Source organism: Vicia villosa, linkage group LG2 (genome assembly GCF_029867415.1).
Source record: "Vicia villosa cultivar HV-30 ecotype Madison, WI linkage group LG2, Vvil1.0, whole genome shotgun sequence".
Taxonomy (NCBI): Eukaryota; Viridiplantae; Streptophyta; class Magnoliopsida; order Fabales; family Fabaceae; genus Vicia; species Vicia villosa.
Window position 1 is genome coordinate 60,080,786 of NC_081181.1, and position 24,287 is coordinate 60,105,072.

Consider the following 24,287-nt stretch of genomic DNA (forward strand, 5'->3'; position numbering starts at 1 on the left):
TTAAAATGCAAATACGTAGCAACTTCTTCTTGATCCAAATTAAAGTCACGGTTAAACATCCGAAATTGGATGTTACCGGTTAAAAGTGGTTGATCAGAAGGAGTGTCGTAGTGGAAAGAGCTCAAGAACTTTAAGACGAGCGGCTCATAAATGGGTACGGGTTCGGTACAGAGATGGCGTAGGCTAAATTTTGTGAGCAAACGGGTGACACCATCTATTAGACCCAGAGTTTCTAGACATTCGATGTTCACGAATTTCGTGGGGACAACCGAACGTTCATAGAAAGCTAGATATTTGGTTCTTTGAGCATTGTCGTCGTCCTCTCAAAAGATAATGTGTTCAAGGTTGGGAGGAGGTCTCTCGGGACGTACACTTCAAATGATTGAACGTGGAGGCATCGTATGTTTGGAAGGAGATAGTGTGGAGAAATAGAAGAGTAGAAAAATGGTATGGAGGTTGTGAAGAATGAGAGTGGTGGTGGTGTGGTTTTATAGTGAGGTTTGAAAATGGTGGAGTAAATATAGAATTGATAGGGATTTATGGTGGTGTTTGAATTTTGAATGGAATGGAGAAATGGGAAATGATGTAGAGTTAAAGAGGTGGTGATGGAGGATGATTGTGGTTTATGGTGTTTAAATGGAAGGAATTATGGGGAGAAGAAAGAATATTGAATGATGAATTTTGAATTTCAAAATTCAAAATTCAAATAGGGAGAATTGATGTCTCTGCATGGTCAATGAAGCAGAGCAGCTGCTGCCCTTGGGAGACGCGCGTCTCAGGCAGGCAGTCTGTTGGGGGACAGGGTATGGAGACGTGCGTCTCCTGTCCTTAACGTGCAGAATGGTGGTCCCACAGAGGTGGAGATGTGCGTCTCCTAGCCTAGGGAGGTGGTTTTCTCGCATGCACTGGTTTGGACAAGGTCTGACAGGCACAATAGAGTGTGATAAACAGTTCAGAACAGTGTCATATTTTAGTACTATAAACAGCAAAAATAATGGTAACCAAGCTGAATATATTATATGCGTTCAGAAATATATAGCAGTTAATAGCAGCATAATATAGCACAGTAGCAGTAAATGAATAATGCATTTCAGATTAAAACTGGTACTGAGTGTTGATAGAAACAGAATGTAAAAATGCAGAAAATTAAATTCTAAACTAGGAATTGAAAATTGCTAAAACTAGAAATAAAATCTAATATCCTAAAAGTTAACATCTAGCCACGTCTGTTGTTGTGCACATTTGAATAAATGTGTTTGAAGACTTCGTCGAATTGAGCATTGACGGTGTCGATGAAATTGAAGAAGTGCATTTGCAGAGTGTGTAACTCGTTTCACATATGTTGGACTTCGTGTTGCAGTGCATCGATGGCTTGCCCATGCGTGTTCTGATTAGGAGCATTCTCGATCCTCGGAGGAGCGTTTCTTAGGGCCACTGATTCAGCGGATGCAGCAGGTTGTTGTTGTTCAGGCTCGACGTCAGTCATGTCTTCAGATTGAATTTCTTGTGAACCAGTAGGAGTCTCAGGCTCATACTCAGGAATGGGTTCATCTTCAGGTAGAGGCTCATATTCAGGCACATGATCATCTTCAGGCATAGGTTCATATTCAGGTTCAGGATCATCTACGGGTATATGTCCATATTCATAATATCCAGGAGGAGTGTCAGGTTAAGAATCTTGTTCTGCTACATACATGTCATCATCTAAATGTTCATAAGCTTGTGGTGTTTCTAGAGATGACTCTCTTTCAGGGATTTGATCATAGTAAAGCCAGTTAGCAGGGTTGTGCACACTCGTCCTTGGATTCGGTAAGGTGAACTGATCTAGTACTTTATTATCAATGAGTAAATCGAAGGTTACCAATGATACCTCGATTAAAGCAAAAGCGAATGTTCATAGAGTTTTAGGAACCAAAAGGTGTCAATCTAAGTAGTGGTTGTCTCAGACCTATAGCATTTGCAATCATAATGACGAATCCGCCGATCAGAATAGGTGAAACTTTGCCTTGCGTGATGCGCTCGAAGTTTGCTAGCATAAATGCGATAGCGTTGACCGGACGATTCTGAGAGGTGCAGAACATGATGAATAACTCTTCTCTAGAAACTTCAGTGACATTTCCGGGTTTACCGAAGATGTAGTGAGCGATGATCTTATGCAGGTATCTGAAAGCAGGGTTATGAATGTTCTCGGATTGAAACTCGTGCTCTTCAGGGTTATCATTACCAGTAATCTTACCCCAAAATCTTTCCAACTCCCAGTAGGCAAGACTTTCTTCAGGGACTGTGGTGTATGCATCCGATCCATGAGGGATTTCTAACATTTCAGCAAAATCACGGATACAAAACGGATATTCTAATCCAAAGAGTCGAAAGAGGATAACTCCTTTCCTCAATCCTTGTCCACAGTTAGGCAGGTAAGTCAAAGAGCTCAAGAATTCCAGAGTGAGCTTTCGGTAGGTACTAAACTTGCGGAACAGGTGAGAACCGGTCCAACCGATTTGGTTCAGCAAGTGCATGACGCTTTCTGCGATACCTAACCTTTCTATAGACGGGTGGTGAGGATAGCGAGTCAAATCCGTTTGTCTCTCAGCTAGCTTAGCATATCTCGCTTCTTGTCCTCTACCACGGAATACAACTTCCATATTGTCAACTTCTTGCATCTTGATGAGTTAGTAGCTAAGTAAGCCTATAAGTTGAAAAATATGAAAATTAAGTTAGAACTAGGCTAGTGTTGTTTAAAAGGAAAAACAAAGAGAAAATTAAAATTAAAAGGTGTAACAAATTATAATAATAATTATAATTATAAAAATGAGAGATTTTTACGATTTAAAGTAGCGGTTATAATTATAGTAATTATTATAAGAGATAGAAAAAGCATAAAAACAAAAAGTAGGAAATAATAATTCAAAAATAGAATAGAATATTTTAAATAAAAAAATAAAAAAGATAAAAATTTGTGGGTTGTCTCCCACCAAGCGCTTTGTTTTATGTCGTAAGCTCGACGATTTAAATAAAGATCATTTTTCTGAATGAGCGGGCAGCTCGTCAAGTTTAAAAATCTGAATGTTTTCATCGTGTTCGAGATGATGGTAATACTTAAGACGTTGCCCATTAACGTCAAAAGGTTTGACGGTTTCTCCTTTAATTTCTATCGCTCCGCTCGGAAGTATGTTAGTAATTTCGAAAGGACCAGACCATCTAGATCGTAACTTTCCAGGAAATAATTTCAGTCTAGAATTAAATAATAATACTTTATCGCCTATGCTAAAATTTTTCCTAGATATACGCTTGTCGTGCCATTTTTTCGTTCTTTCTTTATAGATTTTGGCGTTTTCGTAAGCGTCTTGTCTAAGTTCGTCTAATTCGTTTATGTCTAGAAGTCATTTTTCACCAGCAGTAGTGTAATTTAAATTCAAATTCTTAATGGCTCAATAGGCTTTATGTTCTAATTCTACCGGAAGGTGGCATGATTTTCCATAAACGAGTTTGAATGGTGTGGTTCCAATTGGAGTTTTGAAAGTTGTTCTATAAGCCCATAAAGCTTCATTTAGCTTGGATGACCAATCCTTTCTAGATATAGCAACAGTTTTCTCCAATATTTGCTTTATTTCTTGGTTAGATACTTCTACTTGTCCGCTTGTTTGTGGATGGTATGGTGTAGCTATTCGATGATTTACTCCATATATTCGAAGGAGTTTTTCAAGGATCCTTGAAATGAAGTGAGATCCACCATCGCTAATTACCAGTCTTGGTACACTGAACCTGGGAAAGATAACGTTTTTGAAGAGTTTGATCACTACTCGTGTGTCGTTTGTAGGAGAAGCGATAGCTTCTATCCATTTCGAAACATAGTCGACAGCTACGAGTATGTATTTATTTCCGAATGATGACGGAAACGGACCCATAAAGTCTATTCCCCAGACGTCAAATATTTCTACTTCTAGGATGCCTTTTTGAGGCATTTCGTCATGTCACGAGATATTTCCGGTTCGTTGGCATCTATCACAATTTAATACGGCAAAGTAAACGTCTTTCCATAGGTTGGGCCAAAAGAGTCCAGATTGGAGGATTTTGGCGCAGGTTTTAGATGTGCTATGATGTCCTCCACATGGTGCTGAATGACAATGTGTTATTATACTTCCTATTTCTTCCTCGGGTACACAATGTCTAAAGATTCCATCGGGGCCTCTTTTGAAAAGGAGGGGGTCGTCCCAATAGTAGTGTTTGAGGTCATGGATGAATTTCTTCTTCTGTTGGTAGCTTAGATCAGGGGGAAGTACACCAGCAGCAAGGTAATTTACGAAGTCCGCATACCAAGGTGTGGCAGAGCGGGCTAAAGCTACTTCTACGAAGTTGTTGGACTCAATGGTTGGATGGTATGGTTCTATTTCGTTAGCTTCCAACTGAGCGATGAGTCTTTCATAAGGGAAATCATCATCGATTGGTACTTGTTCGGGTTTCAGATTTTCGAGTCGAGAGAGATGATCTGCTACGACATTTTCGGTTCCCTTTTTATCTTTAATTTCTAAGTCGAATTCTTGTAATAAAAGGATCCATCTTAACAATCTAGGCTTGGCGTATTTCTTGGTTAAAAGGTACCTAATAGCGGTGTGGTCAGTGTATATGATGATTTTGGCTCCTACCAAGTAGGAACGGAACTTATCCAACGCGAATACGACAGCTAATAGATCCTTTTATGTCGTGGCATAGTTCATTTGAGCTTCGTCTAGGGTTCTACTCGCATAGTATATGGCATGTAGTTTCTTATCTTTTCTTTGTCCTAGAACAGCTCCTACAGCATAATCGCTTGCGTCACACATTATTTCGAAAGGTTCAGTCCAGTCGGGAGGTTGTATAATCGGCGCAGAGATTAATGCTTGTTTAAGTGTTCGGAATGCTTCAGCGCATTTGTCGTCAAAGATGAATTCGGCATCTTTCATCAGTAATTCAGTTAAGGGCTTGGTTATTTTAGAGAAATCCTTAATAAAACGTCGGTAAAACTCGGCGTGTCCTAGAAAGCTTCTTATTTCTCTAACTGTTTTGGGAGGTTGAAGGTTTTCGATGATTTCGATTTTTGCTTTATCTACTTCGATTCCTCTATCGGATATGATGTGTCTAAGTACGATTCCTTGTCGAACCATGAAATGGCATTTTTCCCAATTTAGTACTAGGTTAACGCTTACACATCGTTTGAGTACCAATTCAAGGTTTTCTAAGCATGTTTCAAAACTTCCTCCACAGACAGAGAAGTCGTCCATAAAGACCTCCATTATTCCGTCCAGGAAATCGGCAAATATTGCCATCATGCATCTCTGGAATGTTGCGGGTGCATTGCAAAGTCCAAAAGGCATTCGTCTATAAGCGAATGTACCATAAGGACATGTAAACGTGGTCTTTTCTTGGTCGTCAGGGTGAATAGGAATTTGGAAAAATCCGGAGTATCCATCCAAATAACAGAAATGTGAGTGTTTAGCTAGGCGTTCGAGCATTTGATCTATGAATGGTAAAGGGAAGTGATCCTTGCGAGTGGCTTTGTTTAGCTTCCTATAGTCAGTGCACATTCTCCATCCAGCTTGGGTACGTTGTGCTACAGATTCGCCTTTCACGTTAGTGATTACCGTAACTCCTCCTTTCTTAGGTAAGACATGAACAGGACTAACCCATTTACTATCAGATATTGGATATATGATTCCGGCTTCTAATAGTTTTTGAATTTCCTTTTTAACCACATCGCTCATAATGGGGTTTATTCGTCTTTGATGCTCCCTAGAGGTTTTGCAATCTTCTTCGAGCATAATGCGATGCATACAGAGGGAAGGACTTATTCCTTTCAGATCTGATATGTTATATCCTAGAGCGGTTGGGTATTTTCTTAGGACAGTAAGTAATTTTTCGGTTTCGGTTTGTCCTAAATCGGCATTAACTATGACGGGTCGGTTTAGTTCTTCGTCTAGGAATTCGTACCTAAGGTCGGTAGGTAGTATTTTAAGTTCTATAGCAGGTTTCTTAGGTCCAGGTATAGGATCAGGAGTTAATGCTAAACATTCACTCAGGTGGTTATCTTGATATTCCCCACGCCAGTTGTCATCTTCAAAGATAGGCGGTATAGGAATTCTTAGGATCTCGGTTTCCTTATGTGGCTCGGATTCTATTTCGTTCACACACTCATCGATTATGTCGACAGAGCAGCATGTGTCAATTATAGAGGGTGCTTTCAGGAATTGAGAAAGAATAAATTCAATCTTTTCTTCTCCGACTTTGAAGGTAAGCTTTCCTCGTTTAACGTCTATAATTGCACCAGCGGTTGCTAAGAATGGTCTTCCTAATATGATTGGGATGTTAGAATCTTCTTGGATATCCATTATGATGAAGTCGGTTGGGATGTAGAATTGACCTACACGCATAGGGATATTTTCTAACATTCCTACAGGGTATTTAACTGAACGATCGGCTAGTTGAAGAGACATTCTCGTTGTCTTAAGCTCACCCAAGTTTAGTTTCTTACAGGTTGAAAGAGGCATCAAACTAACACTAGCTCCTAAGTCGCACAAGGCTTTTTCTATAATAGTCTTTCCTATTACGCAGGGTATGGAAAAGCTACCAGGATCTTTTAGTTTGGGAGGCATGTTATTTTGGATGATAGCGCTACATTCAGCGGTAAGTGTTACAGTTTCGTTATCCTCGAGTTTCTTTTTTTTGATAGAATTTCTTTTAAGAATTTAGCGTACGAAGGCATCTGAGTTATAGCTTCTGTGAAAGGTATGGTTATGTTTAATTGTTTCAGAATTTCTACAAATTTTTTAAATTACGCTTCGGTTTTTGATTTAGCTAATCTCTGAGGGTAAGGAATTGGTGGCTTATAAGGTGGTGGTGGAACGTAAGGTTTTTCTTTTTCTGGTTCCACTTCGGTGTTGTTCTCATTGGGCTTAGCAGTTTGGTCATCAGTTGATGTCTTTTTGGTTTCCTTTGGCTCTTGTTGTGACATGGGTGCGTTTTGAGTTCTAGGATCGACAGGTCCATCGTAATTCGTTCCACTTCGTAGTGTAATCGCGTTCGCATGTCTCTTAGGATTAGGTTGTGGTTGAGCAGGAAACGTGCCAGCAGGGGTAGCAGTAGGTGCTTGTTGTTGAGCTACTTGTGAAATTTGTGTTTCTAACATTTTGTTATGTGTAGCTAAAGCATCTACTTTGTTCGATAATTGTTTTAGTTGCTCACTATTATGGATGTTTTGATTCAGGAAGTCTTTGTTGGTTTGTTGTTGGGAAGCTATAAAGTTTTCCATCATGATTTCTAGATTCGACTTCCTAGGGGTGTTTTGAGCAGCTACAAGCGCTTTTTGATAACCAGGTGGGACAGCAGGTGCTTGTCCAGGCGCGTACAACGCATTGTTATTCTTATACAAAAAGTTTGGGGGGTTCTTCCATCCAGGGCTGTACGTGTTAGAATAAGGGTTTCCTTGAGCGTAGTTTACTTGATCAGCTGGGATACCAGTCAAGAGTTGACATTCGGAAACTGCGTGTCTAGTTAATCCACAAATTTCGCAGTTAGGTGCTACAGCAGCCGCGGTGGCTTAAGGAGTGATGGTTAAGTTTTCGATCTTTTGAGTTAAAGCGTTTACTTTAGCGTTAACGCGGTCTATACCACTTACTTCGTACATTCCTCCTTTGGTTTGGGTTTTCTCTAGAGCAGCTCGTTCTCCACCCCATTGATAATGGTTTTGTTCCATGTTCTCTATGAGGTTGTATGCTTCATCATGGGGTTTGTCCATTAGTGCTCCGCCAGCAGCGGCATCTATAGTCATTTTAGTGTTATAAAGTAGACCACCATAGAAAGTATGGATGATCAGCCATGGTTCGAGTCCATGATGAGGGCATAGTTTAAGCATGTCCTTGTATCGTTCCCAAGCTTCGAAGAGTGATTCGTTATCTTTTTGGGTAAATCCGTTGATTTGACCTCTTAGCATAGCGGTTTTGCTAGGCGGAAAATATCTAGCTAAGAATACTCTCTTCAATTCGTCCCACGTAGTTATGGAATTAGAAGGTAGGGATTGAAGCCACGCTCTAGCTCTATCTCTCAAGGAGAAGGGAAAGAGACGTAATCGAATAGCTTCGGAACTAACGTTGTTAGCTTTGACAATGTCGGCATATTGCACGAACACGGATAAATGGAGGTTAGGATCGTCTGCAGGGCTTCCAGAGAATTGGTTCTGTTGAACAGCTTGTACCAACGAAGGTTTCAGTTCGAAATTGTTCGCCTCAATCGCAGGTGGTGCAATACTTGAGTGCGGTTCAGCGCGTGAAGGAGCGGTGTAGTCTCTAAGAGGACGAATAGCGGCCATCTCTAACTTCGGGGTGATTTGGTTAATTTGATCAGTAAATATCAATTCCTGATTAATCGGAATTGGTGCTACTTCGGGAAGATTGCGAGCTCGACGTTTGACGTTAATAAAACGTTCGATCTCGTTAATTCGTTGTATTAAATCTCCTCCTTGGGAATGAGTATTTGGCATACAATCGTTCAAAAAGAAAGGAAAGAATTGCCGTAGTCTCTACGGTGTAACAGTGAGTTACGATATCGACTTAAATAGTCCCGGGCAACGGTGCCAAAAACTTGATCGCGACTTTACGTGTCTATTAATCTGATGACTGCAAGTGCACAGTCGTGTCGTGTAGTTTTAAAAGATATTGAATCCACAGGGACTACGAATCGATCTACCGTTATCTAAGGTTACTATGTAAAGCTAAGGCTACTAATATTTTGATTGTTTCTAAGGGGAAGTGATTGTGAATTCTAAGAAATATAATAATAGACGGATATCAGTATGTATTTCGTTTAACTTTAGGCGATCCGAAGGTCCATTGGCTAATATATTAATTCGATTAAAAATCTTTATTAATTCAATTGATTAAAAGTCCTCCTCTCAAACTCTTGCTCTGTTGATTCAGAATACTGTCCTAACTCGTAATTTACGCTCTCGCCATCCCATTAGATTTAGAAAATCTTTTTGGAAACAACGTAATTAATAAAATGTTTGCTTTATGAAGTTGTTATCTATTTAAATCTCCTAATCTCAAACTCTCGCTCTGTTGACTCGGAACATGCTAATATCCCTAACGTACGCTTTCGCTATCCCGCGCGGGTGTAAAAACATTTTTTGAAAATAAATAAGTTCTAATTAGTTTTAATACGCTTTCTCCATCCTTAAAACTAATGTCCTATGTCTACTATCCAGTTAAAGATCTCAAACTTTCGCTCTATTGATTTTAACCTTTCACTGTCTTAACCCCTCAAACTTTCGCTCTATTGGTTTTAAGACTTACTAATTAAATTAGACATACAAACCAAAAACAAGTGATATTTAATAAAACATAATTAAGCCAATTTATTTCGGATCCCACGGTTAACTAACTTTACATACCGATATCTTAATTAATTAGCCAGACATATTAATACGGTTAAACATGCATAAATTAATTTGATTTATAATAAAAGGCATGTTAAATGGCATATAATATATCATGCAATAATAATAATAAATAAAGCGGTAAATGATAAACCTAAATAAAATAAATTGCAATGAATTGAATCTTGAAGTACTCGAACTTCCACCACAGGTTGGCTGGATCGTTCTTCGGAAATTAATGGGGAGGAAATTAAAAACAAGGAATATAAAAGATAAATCTAACGTAAGGCTAGATTTATAAAAGGTTCACAACAATCTCCGGTGTGGAAATTGTTGTGAGAAAATTAAAGCAGTTGAATTGAAGGCAGGAAAGTAAATGATGGTCGCAGAATAATTTCGGCAGCACTTCGTTAGCAGAAAATCGGACACTTTGAACTGAAGTAGCAGCCTCTATTTATAGCTGAGGGTCTGCAGTTGGTACGCGTGAAAGGAGGAGCTTCTCTTGACTGGGACTTGGAGATGTGCGTCTCCACTTTTTGGCCCTTTGAACGACTTGAGACGTGCGTCTCAAGTGGAGAAAATTTAGGGAGAGCTAGAGACGGGCGTCTCCTCTTGGTGAGGTGGCACAGAGTTGTTGGAGACGTGCATCTCCACGTGCTGGAATGAGTTGGGCCACGTGCAATTGGTTTCTTCGTGGGCTGGACTTGTAGCATGCACAATTGGGCCTTCTTTGCACCCCTTTCTTGCTTCAGCACCCCTTTTCCATCTTTTAGGCACAAATTGCAATGAATTTAGCTCCATTTCTTTCCTTTTCACGAATAGTCTCAATAAGAGCGTAAAACCTAAAACATAGCAAATACTCGCATAATATCATAATAAAACAATATAATTAACGGAAAATGCTATAAATATTTATGGATTTCAAGCTAAATATATGATATAAAATCGTGTTATCACAGACATCTCATTCCCTCTGGTGAATAACATCAGGTCATCAACAAAACATATGTTTGTAATGCCTACTCTTTCACACTTAAGGTGGAAGTTGAAATTATGAATATCATGTAAATTCTTAAGACATCTATGTAAATATTCCATAAATAAAACAAAGAGCATAAGGGAGATGGGGTCACCTTGCCTAAGGCCCCTCATAGCTGGAAGGTACTCACTCTGATGCCCATTCACATTGTATCTATAGGAGACAGTTTGAACACACGCCATTACCCAAGTGATGAATTTTTGGGGAAATTCATCTCCCTCATGATATCCTCAAGGGCTTTCCATTCAAGGGTATCATAAGCTTTTTGGACATCCAGTTGGATAGTGCATCTTGGGGAAATATGCTTTCTATTATATCCTCTAATAAGCTCTGTAGCTATAATGATATTATCTTGGATAACCTTACCAGATATAAATGCATACTGGCTATAGTCTACAACAGAACTGGTCACTCTACTTAGCCTATTGGTAAGGATTTTTAATATTATTTTGTACAGGGTAGTGCAACAGGAAATAGGTATAAGGTCTATCATATTCTTTGCATTAGTAGTTTTAGGTATTAAGGTGACCAAAGCACAGTTCACATATTTAAACATCCTATCCTATCAAAGAAATCATGAATGGCATGTCTAACATCTATGTTAATGATAGACCAATAAGCTTTGAAAAATTTAGAAGTATAGCCATTAATACCTGGTGCCTTGTTCTCCCCTATACTAGTTAAAGCAGTCCAAATTTCCTGATCTAAGACAGGAGCAATCAAAAACTCTGTCTGATGCTGTTGAAGCTGTGCACCTCTCCTCATGGCATCAATATCAATGTGTAATGAGGAAGAAGAATTTGTACATACCAATTCCCTGTAGAATCTCAACACTTCAGTCTCAATCTTCTTGGCCTCACTGAGCATCCTACCCTGATAATCCTCCAGCTTGTGAATTCCAGTGACTTTGTTTTCCCCTGACTATAGCATGGAAATAGGAATTATTTCCATCTCCAAGTTGCAGCCAAGTCACTTTCGACTTTTGTTTGAGAATCTTTTCCTCAGCTTCCATGGCCTGGAGAACTTCCTCTCTCTCTATCTTTTCACATTGGCAACATATGTAGGATTGGGAGAGGTCTCCAGCTAGCATGTCTTCAGCCTGCTTTAGCTGCTCTCTATTATTCTGGATGTTTTCCACTCCTGTAGTAGTAGTGCTACTAATCTTTTTCAATTTGGGCTTGAGCTTTTTGAGCTTCCACCAAACTCTATACATGGGAGTACCATCAATATCACGTTCTAGTTATCTATAACACGAGGCAGAAATAAAGGGCTCTCAATCAGATAATTCAAAAATTTGAAGGGAGGCCTAGGCCTTTGATGAGTTTGTTGATTCTTAACATCCACTTTCAGGGGCAATGATAAAAAAATATGGGCATTGAGAACCTCAATCTCACAATCCAGGTACTGAAGAAACCAATTGTTGTTACATAAGGCCTGATCAATTCTAGAGTAAACCACACCATTAGACCATGTGAAGTGGTGCCCTCTAGTGTCATGAGCATACATACCACTCTCTTCCATCATTGTTGCCATATCCTAATACTCAGAGTCCTTGACCCTATTACCTCTAATCCTTTCAGTTGTACTGAGAACATTGTTGAAATCTCCAATAACCATCCAATGATCTTGTATGTTTTTGTCATACCCCAAAATTTGCCCACCTCATTTCATCTTCAATGGCTCAAGGCTCAACGGTTAAACTCAAGTCACTCTCTCCTAATCAAAGGGTCCTCAAGTTTGGGTTTTGGATTTGCTAAGAAGAAAAGGTGTATCAAGGGTTCCAATGGATTTCATATGGTTTATTACGGTTCGAGGTATCTCCATGTCAAAAGTCAAGCTTTGGATCATAAGATTGTTCAGTCAATGGTTCAGATGATCAATAATCAACTATGTTGACCTAAAAGTCAACTATAGTCAAAATACAGTCAAACTTCAAGACTTTTGGCCAACATCAAGTATTTGAGGTTATATCTGTAACACCTGTATAATTTTAATTTTAATTTAATTTGGAGATTGGATTAATAATTAGAATTATTAAGGATTTTATGAAAATAATGGAAAAATAATAGTTTATGGCATTTGGGCCATGTGAGAAATAGTAAAAGAGGGGGGGTGTGGTGTAGTAAGGTCTTTACTAATTTTTAAATATTATTTTTCATAAAATAATTGGAATTGGGAAAGAAAGGGCAGAACGTGAAAAGGGAGACTGAAGGTTTTTGGAACACGAAGAACTGCAAGGGAACTGAAGAAGGAGAGACCAAAGATCAAGAACACTTGACTAAGGTAAGGGGAGACTCTCCATTTAACCTCTATTATCGTATTATGGATGATGATGTTGATTAGGAGTATTGTTTAGATCAATAGGTTCTCTATTCTGAATTTTTACTTTTGTGTTCATCGTTTGGATTGGAAAATTGTGACTGTTGAATCCCTAATAACTGAGTAGAATTATGTTGTGATGAGTAAAATCGAATATAGAGCCTTATACTATTGATGTTGGATGAATCCTATGCTGTTCGGAGTGTGAAATTTCTGGTTTTAGATCCAAATCACAGGCTGTAGAGATGAATTCGCGAGGAAGACGAATGGGTAAGTTGCAGGTTTTGGTAAACTGCTGCCCATTTGTGTATGATACGCGTATGGTACGCGTATGGGGGGGTAGATACGCGTATGGTACGCTCCCCAAATGCGCATCAGATTGCACTTCCTGCTCGTACGCGTATGATACACGTATGGTGCTTGGCTGGTACGCGTATGCCTGGCTGGTACGCGTACGTGTGTGTTTTGGGTGGAAAACAGGTTCTGCTCATACACGTATGGTGCGTGTTTTTGTGAAATTCTGGCCCTGTTGGTACGCGTATGGCCAGCTTGAACTGGAGATTTTGCTGTTTTGTGATTTTGACAGTTTAATGACGTGTAACTTTTGAACTGACGAATCTGTATAAGTTATTACTATATGATTTATTGAATGATGTTAATGTATATATGAACATACTTGTTAATGATGATGATGATGAATGATGATGAATGAGTATAAGATGATGTTACTCATAGTATGATGATGATGATGATGATAGTATGTTGTATATATGTTTGCATGCATTCATAATCATTGATGAGGGCTGTATCCTAATGATGAGAGGATTCAGTGAAGGGCAAGATTCCCATTGTGTGAATCTGTGCTGGCAGGGCCGTATCTGGATGATGATAGATCGGTCGGTGGGTTTTCCCATTGATGATGTTGGTACCACATGCATAGTGTTAGTTTCATACATATGCATGATTTTTATAACATGATTAATATATGTTATGTGATGACTTGATGTCTGTGGATGTGTGACGATGATGTGTCTGAATGTGAAACGTTTGGGTGAATGATATAACTATGATATATTGTTATTTATGATGCAATAACATTGGTTAACTGTGATCTCACCCTTACTTGTTGTCATTTTTCAGATTGAGGATAGCGGCGTGACTTGGTGAGGATTAGCTCATAAGTCGGTTTAGTGGTCGTGTCGGGTGTCATGCTCTGATAGATGTAACATTGGGAACACGATGTTTTGAGTTTTAGAATATAACTCTATTTGTTTACTTTATTTGAAGTATGATACATTGATGATGTGATGTTGACTTGACGATTTATTTCCGCTGTGTAAACATGATAATTTGAATTATGAGTTATGTTTAGATGTTCTTGGTGAATGCATGACATATGACAAAACGAGGTTTATTTTATTACGAATTGTGACACCTTTCTGCATGTTACTCTAATTTAATTTCGTTAATTGCCGCGGGTTATTAGAGGGTTGTTACAATATCCATCATTTGATCAAAGTTTGATCATGATTCATTAATAAAAACTCAGAAATGAACAAAGTCAAAAGTTCAAATTAGGGTTTTTTAACTAAAAAGTCAACTGAACTTTGACTGGTCATAACTTTCACATGGAGTATAAAAAATTTCCCAACCAAAGCCTATTCTGAAGGAAATTGGATTCTCTACAACTTTGTGTCTCACATGCCAAGGCCATAAATGTTTCATTCAAGAGATATGTTCCATAGTTAGCTTTCGAGTATCCTCAAGCCACATAATGCAAATTCTCCCATTGGGGTGATAAGTGTAGTTATCCACCCAAGACCATTTATTTCCAAAAACCTCTCTAATCTTAGGTGCATTATTATCTTTGACCCTAGTCTCAAGCAAAGCTATACAAGGCATATGAAACTGTGAGAGATGGGATTTAAACTCCATATGCCTGGCTCTTTTATTTAAGCCCATCACATTCCATGCTATAATCATGGGACCCTATATTCAGAAGGTCCTCCATACTCCTCACCCCCCAACACATCAAAATCATTTTGGAAATTGAGAAGTATTTCATCTTGTGGTTTGTCTATTGTTGGTTCTTTCCCCTTTATTGTGTTCCTCACTACAGTCCATGGTATAATCTACTGCTCAACTGGTTGTAAGACTGCAGTTGTCTCAGGTATAGCCTCTTGCACAACCTTTGTTCCCTCTTCGAGAGTCCACGCCATCTTTATAACTTCTTTTCTGTCTTTGCATTGATGACCAACCTTGTTACACTTCTTACAAAATGGAGGCTTCCACTCATACTCCACACTTTGTTTGATGCTAGTCCCAGTTGGTCCTCTTATAGTGATACTCTCTGTAAGCTCTATGGTGATGTTTACTTCAATCAATACTCTTGCATAAGAAACTCCCAGCTTCTTGTCAGTACATTCATCAGTCATCACAGTTTTCCCTATGGCACTTGCTATCCTTCCAATTCCTTTATCCCCCAAAAGACAAGTGGGAGCTGTGGGAATGTTACCCGAATTGGAACATTTATTATCACATCATCCTTCATTGTGAAATCTGGAGTCCATTCATGAATGAACATCGGTTTCCAATGAATCGTGTAAGGTCTTCTATGCAGTACCACCTCTTCGTCCTCTTTAGATTTGAATCGAACAATAAAGTACCCTTTCTCATTGTAGTATATGTTAGGCATTGAGCAAAAGTTCCAGATATTGTTTAAGAACGTTTTGACAGCATTCATAGACAAATTTTCTCCTATCACATACATTACTATAGCATTCTCCCAATATTAAACCTCTGATGCTACATCACTCTCATCGAAGCTTACTTCTACTTCCCCATTCACAACCCTAGGAGGTGTGTATTCAATGTGTTTTCTAGAATAGGGTAAGCGGTTACCTTTGATTATATTAACCCAGGGCTAGGTTGTCCCTTCTGCTGTTGTATCAGTCTTCAATTCCTCAACCAGTTCCTTAATTTTCCCCTCAAATATCAGATCCAAAGGTGTTTTAGGGTTTCGTTCCACCAATAAGATTGTGCTTGTGTGAGTAGTATTCTCTTTGTTAGTGCTTGTTTCTGATGGATGAGCTTGCGACGAGGATGAAAACACGCGTACACTCGCTAGGGGAGACATAACTGCCGGTCTTCACTGCCGGCCACGACCAGGCCCATCTTGCTCTAATAAAGTAAAATACTTATTTGATGTTAATTAACAATGGTCGTTATATACAAAATATATTATTTAATTGATCTATATAGTGTTTATGATTATAAACAAATAAAAGTCACTATTTTTATAAAAAAAATAAAGTTAAAATATTAGTAATTTTCTAGAATTATGTATTTTTTATTTTAACATGTTGTCTTTATTATTATTTTATATATATTTGTGTGTTTGTGTGTGTGTGTGTGTGTGTGTGTGTGTGTGTGTGTGTGTGTGTGTGTGTGTGTGTGTGTGTGTGTGTGTGTGTGTGTGTGTGTGTGTGTGTGTGTGTGTGTGTGTGTGTGTGTGTGTGTGTGTGTGTGTGTGTGTGTGTGTGTGTGTGTGTGTGTGTGTGTGTGTGTGTGTGTGTGTGTGTGTGTGTGTGTGTGTGTGTGTGTGTGTGTGTGTGTGTGTGTGTGTGTGTGTGTGTGTGTGTGTGTGTGTGTGTGTGTGTGTGTGTGTGTGTGTGTGTGTGTGTGTGTGTGTGTGTGTGTGTGTGTGTGTGTGTGTGTGTGTGTGTGTGTGTGTGTGTGTGTGTGTGTGTGTGTGTGTGTGTGTGTGTGTGTGTGTGTGTGTGTGTGTGTGTGTGTTTCAATTTTTTTAAATCTTTCTTTAATAAAAGTAAAAAAGTAAAAATAAGGGTCAAAAACTATAATAATTTTATATAACATTAAAACATTTTAGAGTATTATAAGTTATTTATATAAATAATATTAGTTTTAGTAGTGGTAGTTGATTATAATTATATTACTATTATTATTATTAAATATTAATATGTTTAAATTATTTTTAAATGACCTTTAAGTACACTTAATAATAAATAAAATGAAAAATATATAGTGGTGTATTGATAAAAAAAAATAATAACATACATTTAAGATTCAAAGATAAGTGTTAATATAAATTTATATATTGAAATTAAAGAATATTGAATTCAAAGAAAAAATGCATTAATTAATTTTTTAATTATATTGCTAAAATGTAACGGGCTTTTAAATTATAATTTAGAAAGGAAAATATTATATATTACTATAGAATTGATGAAACTTTATTAAATTGTTTTTGAAAAAGAATATTATATCTAAAATAATTATTTTATAACTAAAAGTGATATATTATTAGTAAAGAATGTCATCAAAATTTAATGATCGAAAAAATAAGTTTTAATATAAATTTGTATTTTGAAATTAAATAATGAATGCATTAATTAAAATTTATTATAATAACTAATCAGAGACTCGTGCTGCCGTTCAGGTGTATTATTTGTGGTGTAGTATTTTTTGAATGATAAAAAATGTGAAGTAAAGAAATTTGACCAAATTGCATATATAAAATGGAAATGAATCATTTAAAAAAATTACTAATAAGATATTAGTAGTATGAAAATTAAGTTCTAAGTTAAAATAATAATCCAGAAAAAAGGTTTAAGATAGGTCAAGAAATCAATAGCAAAATAGGGTCAAGTATTGAATTAAATAATTGACGGTCCAACAACAACAGAGGATAACATGACCCATTATATAATACAACAATATAGCAATAGATGGCCCAGGTTAGCATAAAAATAAATTAAAAGAAAGGGACATGAGTCATTATAGGTTAAAGAGTAAATAAAATTGAGAAAAATCATTAAAGGTATAGTCACATGTGAACATTCCAGAAAAGGGACAAAAAGGGACATGTGAGATGAAAGAAAAAAAAGAGGAAATTTTGCAATTTGAAAATAAGAATTTTATCTCTTAAATAAATATAGTTGATGATTAAAATAAAATAAATATTATGCAGATAGTGAGCCGTGAGATGGAAAGCTAATTGTCTATACAATTATTAGAAGCTTCTCTGCGTTGATTTTTCTTTTTTAATGAGACTCAGTCAACAGCCATAGTAAAAGTATTCTCCATATTTTCTAAACCATGAAAAATCTATAAAATAAAATATACTTGTAAAGTATGACAAATAAGGATTGAGTAAAAGCTACATCTTTTGTTCATTTGTAAATGTGTAACTTTTAATGCTACCTGTATGACAAATAAGGATTGAGTAAAAGTTACCTTTGTAGTTCAATCTACTTCAAATCTTCAACCAACATCTCATAATATCTTTTCACATCCTCCATTGTTTTTCCTCCGACATCCTTTACTAACTGTGTGAAAAGACTAAAGAATTGAGTTAAAGTTCTACAATGTAGACACTATTTTGTAGAGGTTTATTAACTACTTCTGACTTTTATCTTACTCTATATATCACCAAAATAATAAGGTTAGCAGAAATAATAGTCATTTACATTGTTGCATGAGTTTTATTTGTGCTTTCTGTAATGGAGAAACTCGGCAACAAACAACAGAATGGAAATTCAAACTTAAATTCAGTAGCATGACTCTCAAACTTGGATCCAGTGCAAACATTAGACATTTTCCATCAATTACAAATGCTAATTTTGGTCTAGATAGAGAGCTAAAATATATCTGCGCTTCTTCAAAGCACTTCTTTAATAAATCACACAATTTCTACATGATCCCCCTAATGAAATTAAGGATCAGAAATATAAAGAACTATGATTACATTAACAAAACATGGAAGTTAAAATATAAAGCTTACCCTATCTTCAACTTCTCTAATTGAATGAGTTTCTGAACTATTATTAAATTGCAAGCTGTAGGCAAATGGTTGGCACACAAATAAAAAATAAGTGACAGTTGCATTTTAATCATGAACAAAACAATCAACCGTTACTATGCAGAAAAACTGCCTCCACTTGAAGCAGACTCACCATAGGCAATATTGATTGCTGTTTCAATTTTGTCCCCCGTGAGCAACCAAATTTTTATGCCAAATCTTTGAAGAATATCTATTTCATGTTAAAGTCTCATGAAAATGCAAAGAAGAACAATAAACCACAACACCGTATACCATTACATTCTAGAAAATACACTTACAGCTAACTAAAAATAAATGAAACATGTTGTCCAGAAAATCCTGCAAGGCATACAAACTACATCAAAAATTGGCCAACAAGAATCCTACATATTATATAATAAACTTTGGGTACTTTCCACAACGGTTATCTATTGTAACCATGATGCAATGTTATTTATATTCAAAATAAATTGATGCTGCTATGTTTCGAACCCAATACCTAATATATATTACAATAGTTAATAAGCATAATCATTGTAATATATAGTGCGCATCCTCACTTATAATCACGGTCTCGCGACCGTGGTGGAAAGCATCAGACATACGATCACACCTTACCTCACAACGGTTAGCCAAGTGATGTGGTATCCCTTTTTCAAATGTTATGGTATGGCTTTTCCGTAGTAGTGACTGTTAATTTAAATAAATTAAATACAAATTATATTTGTCTATTAAGTAAAGAGAACGAAATCATGGCTATGGCACAGAATAAAATCCCATAACTAGACGGACCATTTGAACAAATTGGTGTGCAAGGAATTCATAATCGGCCTACCTAACTTGCACTTTAAAAGGAATTTGTTATGTGATGTGTGCCTAAAAGGTAAAAAAGTAAAGCCCTTCTTAAAATGATTTTTTTTCTTTAAATAGATTTTTGCAAATTTTACACATGAATCGTTTTGTCCCAGCCAAAACAATACATTTTGTTAGTAATTGTTATGCCCTTGTTATAGTGGATGATAATTCTATCTATATCTTGAAATTTATATTGTCTTATAAAAAGGATGTGTTTGTTGCCTATTGGAAATTATCCATGGTTAACCAAAATCTAAAAGGCTTAATCCTTTCATCTATCTGATGTGACCACCTAGGTGAATTTTAAAATGTGGAGTTCGAGAACTTTTGTATTAAGAATGACAATACATTAGAGGCCATAATCAAGACTTGTTGAGAAATGATACAAAGAATAGGAAGACATAGATTTACATGAGACCAAATCCCTTGTAGCTACATTACAGCTCATAAGCATGCTTTTAGTTTTTTCATGCGTTATGAATTTCAAGCTCTTGCAAATGAATGTAAAACTTGTGTCTTAAAATTTTTCAAATGGTTATAGACAATATGAGGGGAGAAAAATCACTAAATGAAATAAAATATAAAGGTATTATTGGTTCTTTTCTCTATCTTACTGCATATCAGACATGCTGCAAGTGTACAACATTATTGAAATAGTAAATTAAATATTTTCCATAGAGACCAAGTTTTAAATTACCGAATTTTACCATTTCGTTATTTATTTAAGATGGTCTATATTTCAATTTGATTCTGAGAAAAAATATAAAATTTTGGTTTTCTTAATAGTTAAAAAGAAGAATCAAAGTCTTTGATTCTTGTCAAAAATTTTACACATATAAGCTTCATACTGATTGTAAGTTAATATGAAATTAATTATGTTATGACATGATTATTAGTTTCCACCATTGTTGAGTTTTAGAGTTTTGTGATAATGAATGTGAGAGTGGTTGTTTTGATATGTTGTTGATAGTGTTTAATTGGTGAGATTAGATGTTATTTGATGAAAGTATAATGAGATTGCAGTAGGAATTTGATCTATAATGTTAGAAATTTGAAATAAGCTATTTTGACACATTAGGGAGTGTTTGGGAGAAAGTGAAAATTAATTGATTTTAATGTACATGCTGAAAATTGGAACTTTTGGAGTTTATAGTCGAAAAAATCGATTGACATCCTGTGTCAATTGATTGAATGTAGTCTAAAATGTATTTTTTGATCTGGTAGTACCGAAACATGTTTGATGTCAATCGATTCATGTTGTATGATTTTTGAAAAATTCTGAACTGAACCATGCTTGATTTCCTGATGTTTTATACCATAACTTTTGATCCGTATGTTAAAATGACGCGTCGTTCAAAGTGTTAGAAAGCTAAAACTCAGAGCTACATAATGGTAGTGCTCGGTGAAATAATTTAGAAGTGGTCATATGCCTACTGTAGGAATGTTTGTGATGACCGTTATGACCGTATAATGAATCTTTGTGTTATTTTGATGACGTGTAGATGTTATAATAAATTAACATGATTGAATACTTATGAATATGCAATTGTTGAGTTGCTGCTGTTGGTGTTGTTTGTTGATTGTTATGATATTGACTTATGATCGTGTATGGTGATTGATGTTATATGTAACGATGATACATACATGATGATCATTTTGATGAATCTTTTGGTGATAATTCATGTTTTGAGGAATTAGTGATCCTTCATCCTCTGGTGAGGATCAAGTGCGAGTAGTTAGTTCCATTGAGGAATTAGTGAAGCGTTGTGATTAGCGGCGATTTTTGGTGTGCTCTGGTTCCAAGAGGGAATCTGATCTTATGGTGGGGATCAAAGAGAGAGCTGAACATGAGTGTTCATAAATTGTACCACATGCATAATGAGTCAATTGTGGAGTACATTGTATACATACTTGCATACATGGTTGATTATTCGTGATGTTATTGATTGGTTGAGAATATGCGTATGTGGTTGTGAATGGGTGGGAAACCATGTTGTTGTTAACAGTTTAATGAATGTGTTCTTGTTGTATGCTCTACCCTAGAATTCTTTACACTATTTATATTTAATGTTGTTTTCTTCAGTTATGTTGAAGTTGTTAAGAGTTGAATATGACGATTCTTTATTTTGAAAACAAATTATTATAATTTGAAGTTTCATACTAAAGGTCTAAGTTGCAATGTTTTATTATTTGAAATCAGATCGATACCGCCACAATGATACCCTAAGTGAAGGTGAGCGTGCGATGACAGGTGTTGTTTGACGTTGATATTTTCCGTTGCTTATTTGTTAAATGTTGTCATTGTTAAAGGATTGTTGTTGGTGACACCTTAGATTTTCGAGTAATGCTTAATATATAAGTGTCGGGGTTTAGGGTGTAACAACCTACGCGTCTCAAATTTTATACAAAGTCCGATTTAACCTTCGCCTCCAGGTCAATTAAATCTGTGCATTAATGGAAAACACAAGAGATCTTAAAAAATATTAGGATCTAATCGATTAGGGCCTTAATCTAATCGATTAGATGGCCTACTTTAGAAATATTTGAGTCTCATATTTTCTTGGTAGAATCTTCATTGATTTTCTACAAATTTTACACTCCCAAACCACCGAAAAAAACACTATAAATAGGTAACTATATTTCCTTATTTTGCATCTCATACTTTTCTTTCTTCTTCCTGTTCTTGTGCGAGTTTCACTCTACACCATAAATATCTTCACTCATTGCCTCATCAAAATTCCTTCAAACTGGAAATTCTTCATCAAGAATACTATTTGTAGAAGGTACAACATAAAGAAATGAAGAAAGAAATGTGATGTTCAACTGAAAGATGATATGACCCGTTATTATGGAGGATAGTTTTCTCAACAACTTCAAACCATACGCCTATATCTTTCAATGATTGCTAAGAGAATTATTTACAAAGGCACCAAATCAAATGTTTCCCAATCTTGTTAGAGAATTCTACTCCAACCTAACAATTGAAGGCCCAGTCAACAATAAAAATAATAGAAATCGACATTAATGAAGATCAATTTAGAATAATGTTAGACTATGACAAAGAGGGATAAGTATACTCTTAATTGGAGTAGAGTATACTCTCTATTCATGTAAGGGGGTTAATCACTCCAATAACTACTAGAAAATTCGCTTTCAGTGATCAAATTAAAGATCGAAAAAGCTTAAAAATCGGTCACTAAAATATTTTGTGACCGATTTAGCAACCATTAATTTTCAGTTGAAAAAGTACTAGTTGCTAAGCTTTTGCAACGACTTTAGTGACCGAAATTTAGTGACCGAATTGGTGATTGAATTTAATGGCCGAATTTAGTGAGTGATTTTAGTGTTCTTTTTTCGTAAAATAAAACTAAAAGTTGTGATACCTAGGGATCAAACTCGTGACCTCCGCGTAATTTAATGAAACCTTGTTACTACAACACTTAACATCTATTGTTATATTTTAAATTTAAACATATATACATGTATTTTTATATAAATATATTATTTGTTAAAACAATAACAAAGATAAAAATTTTAGTAAAAATTAAAAATTGAAAGAGAATTAAAATATATAAATTAAAAGAGGATTAAAAATAAAAAAGAAAACTAAAATATTAGTGACTGAAATTTCGGTCTCTAATTTTTATATATAAATTAAATTGAATAATAAAACAATTTTTCGTGATCAAATAAATGGTCACAAAATTTTGGTCTCTAAATTGGTGGGTGATTTACTTTAGTGACCGATATAGTGACCTCTTAAAATTGGTTAAAGAATATCAAATTTTGGTAGCTAATTCGATCACTACAGTAACCAAAAATTTTCGGTCACTAAAACCAAATTTACTAGTTATGAATGTTTATCCACATGTTTTTTGTTTTACCATCTCCGTGAGAGATTGTTGTCATCATCAAAAGGGGAAGAATGTGGAACTATGTGTTTGAAAATATAATCAATAAGTGATCAAAGCTCATAAATAAGAAAGATCTCCCTATCCCTAATGATGTGATGGTTTTGATGATGACAACACCTACTAATAAATATGAATGGAGTCAAGCAATAAATGAAATTAGCTCAAGCAGCCAAAGATGCATAAGTTGGTCGATCAGGCTATTCCTTTGAAACAAACTGAAGAATTAGGTTTATGATCATCAATGACTTTTGTTCTCTCTATTGAAGGTGAATAACTTTAAGATATTTCAATCCTCTAGAATATTCAAGTGAGGTACTTATTTGATTGATATATCAGGAAAAAGGAGTTCAAGCTTCAGAGTGTAAAAAAGAGGAAGTTTGAAAGCTTGTCTGGCCGTGTCTGTCTGAGTGATTAGTGTTTTATAAAGACACAGGGGTATTTTTGTAAGTATTATGGATAATACACATACACACAAAAGTATTTTTTGAAAGGGTCAAATTGATAGGATAAGTTTTTGAACAATCTAATCGATTAGAAAAAAATACCTAATAGATTAATGAGGGTGAATCAAGTCCATTATCGATTATGAAAGTGTGTTAGTGAATGGTAATGACTCTCTATCAAAACCTTCAAATTCTGGTAAAAATAATTGATTATTACACGTACTTAATTAATTATCTAAATTATTAGGTCATTTATTTTGCCCATGGATTATTTCCAAAATTGAACCATGTCTTGATTTATAAATAGAGGGATTCTCTTTCATTTCATGTCTTCTAGAAAAACGTGAATATATCTCTTATCCTCTTTCTCAATCTCTAAAAATTATATATTTCTCTCACATAGTTTTAGCCATAGTGATTTGAGAGTGTTCTTGAGTTTAGTGGGGAAATTGTTTTGGGTGAAGGGAATTAT

The 24,287-nt window shown here is 35.9% G+C and overlaps 1 non-coding gene across 1 annotated transcript; it reads left to right on the top strand.

The window, feature by feature from the left end:
- Positions 1 to 7,856: 7,856 nt before the first annotated feature.
- Positions 7,857 to 7,963, top strand: LOC131654364 (small nucleolar RNA R71). Its single transcript, XR_009299405.1, has one exon. It is a non-coding gene; the product is annotated as a small nucleolar RNA R71 (small nucleolar RNA).
- The last annotated feature ends 16,324 nt before the right edge of the window (positions 7,964 to 24,287 follow it).